The sequence below is a fragment of the Cibotium barometz genome, chromosome 32 (assembly GCF_041138505.1).
Source record: "Cibotium barometz isolate CiBa-2024 chromosome 32, ASM4113850v1, whole genome shotgun sequence".
Taxonomy (NCBI): Eukaryota; Viridiplantae; Streptophyta; class Polypodiopsida; order Cyatheales; family Cibotiaceae; genus Cibotium; species Cibotium barometz.
Window position 1 is genome coordinate 1154753 of NC_141077.1, and position 7966 is coordinate 1162718.

Consider the following 7966-nt stretch of genomic DNA (forward strand, 5'->3'; position numbering starts at 1 on the left):
CTTGATCTTCTATTGATGACTTTTTAAGTGCAAGCCCTTATGAAAAATTCATCTCATCACGTAAGGATGTATCAAAATTTTGTCTCACTCAAGTTATCTTTTTCAATTCCAATTCAAAAATATATCTGATTTTCATGGATGTTTTTTTACTTTCTATGAGAATTTCTTTGTAAAGGCCTATCTTCTTATAGAAATAGAGAGAATTATATAAGTATTGATTTAATAACTATGTTTAATATATTTACAACATTATAAATTATTTCAATAATTATATGATAGCCTTTTATATTATAACCATTAAGGTGTCTTGATAAAGATGCTATAGCTACATGTACATCTCCATTAAAATATAGCATGTCGGAGTGCAAGCAATATCCATGCGAGTACCTCCTTGTACCTCTCCGAAATCCCCCCCTCGCCATTTGCTTACTAACACAGTTGTTTTATTAACCCCTCATTCACACCACCCCCTACAACTTGTATATTGGTCATTAAGCTTTCTGTGCTAGTCTACTCATTCAATTACTTTGACTCCTCTCAAGAAGATGTCCAGCCGCCGCTGCAGAGGCAGCAAAAACAAAACAAAACAAAAACAAAATAAAGAGTACTACTGGGCACATACAAGAAATCAAATTCATAAGAGCCCATATGACTAGATGGATACTTAATCACCACAATACTCCACTAACTTCTTTCCATCTTTTTATCTGATACCCATTAAGGTGTCTTGATAAAGATGCTATAGCTACATGTACATCGCCATTAAAATACAGCGTGTCGGAGTGCAAGCAATATCCATGCGAGTACCTCCTTGTCCCTCCGAAATCCCCCCCTCGCCACTTGCTTACTAACACAGTTGTTTTACTAACCCCTCATTCACACCACCCCCTTAAACTTGTATACTGGTCATTAAGCTTTCTGTGCTAGTCTACTCATTCAATTACTTTGACTCCTCTCAAGAAGATGTCGAGCCGCTGCAAAGGCAGCAAAAAAAAACAAAACAAAACAAAACAAAATAAAGAGTACTACTGGGCACATACAAGAAATCAAATTCATAAGAGCCCATATGACTAGATGGATACTTAATCGCCATAATACTTCACTAACTTCTTTCCATCTTACTTATCCCAATTCCCATTTTGCAAGATTGTAAAAAGGGGACCATGATGAGCCTTTTTAAGCTTTTGTCATAACCCCCTCATGTGACATATCATTGGAAAGAGCTTAAAGAGTAGGTTCTAAATGCACATTCTCCGACAACTTTCGAGTGTGTATGCTTAAGATACACAAAAAATTAGATTGAAAAGAAAATTTCCCAAGTCTATGGATTTTTCCAAATTCTCCAATATGGTAATAGATAGTTCCCTCATGGTACTGAATATCTATTTTGATTAAGCAAGTTCATTCTGAGAATCCTGTCATAAAGACCTAAGTGTAAAACTTTGAATCTACACTTGGTCAAGTTTCCATCCAGAGAGAATTGAATGTTATCGATCTCATGGTGTGAAAAAAGTATATTTCCACTAGTCAGGTCAACTTGCATTGTTTACCACATCTTTGATCCAGCTCTAACTTATGCAAGCAGCCAAGCGAAATGAAATCATGTGTGCTTCCAGAATCAACTAAAAGCTTAAATATTTTAGGTTGGTAGCTTGCAGGTGCTTGAATGATGGAGAATTATTAATTTTGGCCTTGGTTCTCCACTACAGTGTGAATTCTCCCCTTTTCTTCCTTTCCCAACAAGTAGTCAGCAGTTGTAATGGCCTTTGTTTGCGGCTCTTGGTAAGTTGCGGCTCTTGGTAGAGGTCCTTGATTACTTTGAAGAGATGTACCTATAAGTCTTTGATAACAAGGGCCTACAACTTTGGACAGCAGCAACAACAACATAAGGATCATCACTCTTTATATGTCCAGGTTGCTTCTGGCATCAGAATTATCTCCACTCCCTCTTAAGTTACTACAATGATCCTTCAGACATACGAGAATATTCTCTTCTTGGACCCATACTTTCAAAGCTTTGAGCTTTGATTCCGGCTCTCACCTCTGCTCCTCTTTGGTTTGGGCAAGTTTGAATCACTTGCTAGAATTGAAGATCCCTTGGGAGTCATCAGTATTAGATTTCTTAATTGAGAAGCCTCTTTGGGAAAAGGTGTAGCGAAGTCTTCAGCCATTCTAATTGCTTCAACTATTGATGCTAGCTTTGCATTCTTGACCAAGGGGTCCCATCGGGGGTTCCATAAATCTATGGAGAAGAGTTACTGTATCCATTGGTGGGGCGAAATGGACAAGATTTGCATAAGCCTAATGATAATTCTCTATAGAATTGCCTTCTCGAGAGAGTTTTAGGAACTCACTCATTTTATCTTCTTGGTGGACAAAATCTTTGATAAAAATACGATTTCATGTCCTCCCACCTGAGTTGGTACTGATTTAGATGGTTTACTTCCACATGGTTTCTCATGTAAGTTTAAGATGGGCTAGATCTATCTTATTGTGTTCATTATAACCAGCTATGTAGAAATACTCATCCATAGCATCGATCTAGTTATTACGAACCGCTTTGGCAAGGTTAGTGCCTTAACCTCAAAAAGAGGCAGGTTGGGATTTGTGTAGTGCTTCTCAAATGCCATTATCCAATTCTTGGCACTACACTTTGAATGGAATTTCTCATGCAATTCATGGTTGTCTGTAAGTCTGTTTCTTAATAATTGAATAACAAAAACCATTCATCAAAGCTTTGAAAAATGATAATCTTAATGGAGAAGACATCTTTATTATTTAAAAATCTTATTACATCACTGGGGAAACTTGTTGAGAAAACGTGGTGCTCATGCTAGATCAAGTGTGTGGAGGAAAAGAACTCACAAAATACAAGAACAATATCTTGCTTATTAAGTTGTTTATGCATACAACTAGGCCTTGCTCAATACAAAATGCCTCCTAGCTCCACCTTTAAATAGATGAGTTAGTGGACCTTAAGTCCATTCACACTCACACCCTTCTCTTCCCCTTCTACATAACCTTAGTCCCTTAATACCCCCCTTAATACCAACTATGAAAGGATGGAATAGGTGGTATTGGACATAGGATGCCTTTATAACATTAGGCGTACAAGGTTTGGAATATAGGAATTAAAACAATTTCTTAGTAGAGGCAGAGGCTGATACAAAGTTTGCCTCTGACTCTTTGTTAGGACATTTAGAAGTGTTATGTCCTGTTTGTTTACACTTGTTACATTTCATTTTGTTGGGATATTTTATCCAACAATTATTTGCCAAATGACCCACCTTTTTGCAATGGGCACATCTTACTTTGACCACTTGATGTGACAAAGCTTGTTCGATAGTCGATGAAGTGGTTGCATTTGAAGATTCAGCTCCTCCCTTTGGTCTCTTTTCTTCATCAAGACATGATTGAATGACTCCTTCGAGGGTGGGATTAGGTATGTTCTTCAGGGTGGTGACTAAAGTGGGGTACACCTGTTTGACCGCTTTTAGCAAAACAGCCACTGCATCATCTTCATCCATTCTCGCATTCACTGATGCAAGTTGAGCCATAAGGCCCTTCAAGTGAGAGATGAAGGCTCCAATGCCATCTCCCTCTTTGAGTTCCAAGCTGAAAAATTCAATTTTAAGTGAGATCTTGAAATTCTTACCACCACGAGCTCCATAGAGCTTATTAAGCTCATCCCATTTCTCCTTTGCAGTCGGAAGCTGGTCCACATGGTGGATGAGTGCCTCATCAAGATGAAGCATGATGATGGCTTGTGCCCTCTCATCATCTTCAACATCTTCAGCCTTTGTTCGATCAATAACCTTGGTGCCGGAGATGAATGGCCAAAAGCCTTTGGACATCATCTTGTACTTGACAAGAACTTGCCAAGTGTGGAAGCCCTCTCTCGAGAACTTCTTGATTTGAGTGTTGTCCTTTGACATTGGGTATTAAAAGAGATTATGAGAGAGTAATGGGCTGATTATGAAGAAGAAAAAACCAAAAATTTATGATATTTAGGCTTAATTAGAAAGAGAGAGGCTTGTGAGAGTGCAACAACCCTAATCAAGTTGAGAATGTTGCATAAATAGGAGATTAAAATAGTAATTTTTATGGTTTAGCACTTAGGGTTTGTGCTTAATTACTAATTTTGATGGGGATTAGCTTCATTAGTGTTAAAGAACACTTTGGTTGGTGATTAAGATTACCATTAGTGTGTAGAAATCACAATTAGTGCTTAAAAGTACATTTTTAGTGTCAAATGAAACTTAACCCTGGGTTCTAAGTAATTGAAAATACCTATTTTGTCCAACTACTTTAAATTTTTGACGTCTATAGGCATGTCTAGACATCCCTCAAAAAACTAACCCTAAGTTTGATCAATTTCCAAACTTCCTAATTCACCCTTTTCTCAAAAACTATCTTGAGGGTAATTCTAAACTAGGGTTTATATTGGAAAATGTACTAGGTTAGTTTTCTCTCCCTAGAAATAAAGCTAACCTAAGGCATGATAGAATTTATCCTAAGGTTGGGATTTGAGTATCCACATCTAATTCCTAATGTTTAAGATGAATAAACAACAAAAATATTGTTCTATCTTTTTTGAGCCAAAATAGAGTGCACGACTCCTATTTTTTATGAGCCATCAACCATACACCACATGTTAGTCCGGTGGGTCGGATGCCAATCCGAAGTGCGAACCCACATAAATGCCAAGGCATGCAGAAACGAAATGCTATAAGGTGAATGGGATACGATGATGGAGTCATGAATCAATAATGAGATCCGTACTCCATGAAACATAAGAATCTCCATGAAGCACCAACATCTGCATCATAGGTTGAAAATAGCCTATCACCAAAAAGATATGTCGATGTAGATCCACTAGTAGCTGGAACACATGAAACAACAAAGTAATATGGCGATGATAAAACTCCAGTATAGCTAGGACATGTGCCCAAGATGGCACAACGCCAAGAAAATATGTCGATGGGGCATGTGGTGACAAATCATCACCATAAAACCATACTAAATAGGGTCTCAAGCATTAAGAAAGCATGGATGGTCAGATCATCCTAAACACCATCGTACCGGAATGATCCACCATAGGTACTGGACAAAGAGTATGCTCCTCCACTAGAACATCATCTAGAGCATCGCAGTGCTCAAACTCGGACGCAGCATCATAAAAGATATCATCATCATCAAGAACAACCGAGGTGATAGCATCAACACGAACAAAATAAATATGCCCCGACCTCCCGATGCACTACCAAAGCACAAGGAGGGCCTTCAAGAAGTATAATCCCCATATCATAACCACACAAGACCAAAAATGTATAATATGCCCATGCCAGTAGCATAAGAAAATCCACAAGGATAAGTCTGAACATCGAAATCTGCATACGCGAGGAACCACAATAAGCGAATCTGCATCTGGGGGACACCCACACAATCACCAAGAATGAGAATCATTATTATCACAAGGATGACCACGGCATCATGACGAAGAGAATCATCACAAGTAAGCACATCATCCATGCAAAATGCATGATCCATAAGAACACCATCAACATGATTAGTATAAAGATCAATATCATGAGAACCTGGAGAACTGTCAAATACGACCACATCAATGTGATCACCACCATCATGCATAATATAGGCTTAATGGGTTTTTTACACATCAAGAAGCTCGATGAAAGCCTTTGTTACATCACCATACACCATCTCATCATATGTTGAAGAAGCGCCGATCGATCTCCTTGCCAAGCCTTCCCACCCTCTTACCTCGTGGTACAATGAGAAGTGGAGGCTCATTATTGAGATGAAGAGATGTTTCGTAGTAGGTAGTACAAAGGCACCTTGCCTAACCTGCCTGTATGTAGATGCCATGGCAGTTGCAAAATTGATGAGAGAGAACCATATACCGTGGGTATAACTACAGCTCTTTACTGACAATATATACGAGTGAATCTAAGACCTTGAAGTTATAAGCAAAAATGCTATCCTAGATGATGATTTCGGATGCTGGTTGATATGATTTTAGAATTCTGGTTGAGAATTGATGAATTGATTTGGATTCTAATTGAAAGATGATAATTTTTGAATTCTAGTTGAAAGAAGATAAGTTGAATAAAGCCACAATGAGGATGAATGGAGAGAATCCCAATGATGATGTTAGTAACCTGGATGACAATTAAGACTTTCAGTAGATCACTATGAGATTAGTGGATCGTGTGACAGATTGTTTGCTCTTTGACTTTTGATCTAGTAGACCCAATTGAGGAATGACAAATTGAGAACCTAAATAACTGAAATTTTCGTGGGAAGTGTTCAGATATAATTACCAGTTTGATGGACCATTATTGTGTTAAGGATATGAATGAACTAGTTTCTGATAATGAGTTCTGTATGTTCTTCTTGTAGAAGGGATCCTTAATCCATTTGGGTAGCATGAAGATATAGGCTTCACGTACCATGCAATCAAGCAGTATGCGCTTTAGCAACCCTCTAGAAACAGCCAGAGTGGCATAGAGAAACCACTGCGAGACAAACCATCTAGATCGGAACACCCAGACATGGAATGATCTCAAGATTCACCTAAGGAAGAGATTCCTGGAGTTAACCCAAGGGAGCAAAACTATTGAAGAGTATCACCAAGCTTTCCTCGTCAAATACTCGCGACTGCGCTGGATGAAGAAAAGCTGATTGCTTTGCTAGGTTCATTCGGGGAATGAACGAACCCTTAGATACTCTAGTAAAGAATGCCAAGCCAGTGTTCATGGCTGATGAAGTAGTGCAGATGGCGAAGGATTTCACCAAGGCTTTTGTTGTCAATGTTCTGCCAAAGCAGCACCATCATCTTTCAAAAGATTTTTAGCTCCAGAAGGTGATTCCAACTTTCCACCTCCTAAGAGACAACAAGGTCAAACTCAGGATATGGGGAGTTCCAGAATGGAAGAAAGGTCTTTTTCCCGAAACATAGTTCCCTGGAATTCAACATCAGAAGTTCCACCCTTGAACAAAGAACTTAAATGCTTTAACTACCAAGGATATGGACATCATAGTATGGATTCCCCAACTCCTTTTGGATCAAGATTTTCAGGGCAGGGAAGTCAAGGATCAAGATTCCAGACTCCAGCTCCTTCCTTCTAGAGTAATCAGGGTCCTTTCTATCAAAATCAAGGAAACCCTAGAGGAAGACCCTCTAAGCAACCCTCAGTTTCAATGCAAAGTAATGCAAGACCTCAGCCTAAGAATTGGGGAAATCAAAGAGAGAAGTTCCCAAACGAGCCGTCCACTTCCAAGGCAGTAACGCTGGAAGTGATAGAAGAAGAAAGAGATTATCCTCCAACTCGAGATGCGGACATCTCGCGTTTTTTAAGTGGGGTAGGATGTAAAGTTCCTCCCTCCAACGTTTGAGATGTGAAGGTGTAAAAACCTCCCCTTCTTTCTCTTGTAATCATCCCCCCTCAAAAATGGAAAAAGATCTTGTTGTACCCAATTTTGGCCTAGAGAGAGAAAATGTCTTGAGAGAGGTAATTCAAAATTGAGATATTTTTTGATACAAAAATTCTCCCAAGATCTAAAATGAATTCCCATGAAACAGAAGTTCAAAATGAACTTTTCAATGTGCATAAGGAATTAATTGAATATGTGTATAAGAGACCTTAGCCTAAGGGTCCATATTTTCAGAAATTTTTGGATTAAGGTCCAAATATGGTTCCAAAGGGCCAATAGGATTAATCCAAGTGTTGGGATGACAAAAATGCAAAGAATAAAAGAAAATACCCCAAAAATGAGTAAATGCTCACATAAGATGAAGAGTTAACTAAGTACAGGGTTTATTAGTTAAAAATTAAGGTATATTAGTTAAAAAATGGGATATGTTGGTGAAATGATGTATTTTTGACACCTCAGTAAAAGGAGGGAAAACCACTTGAGGTAGGCGCCTTTTTTATCATCATTGCTT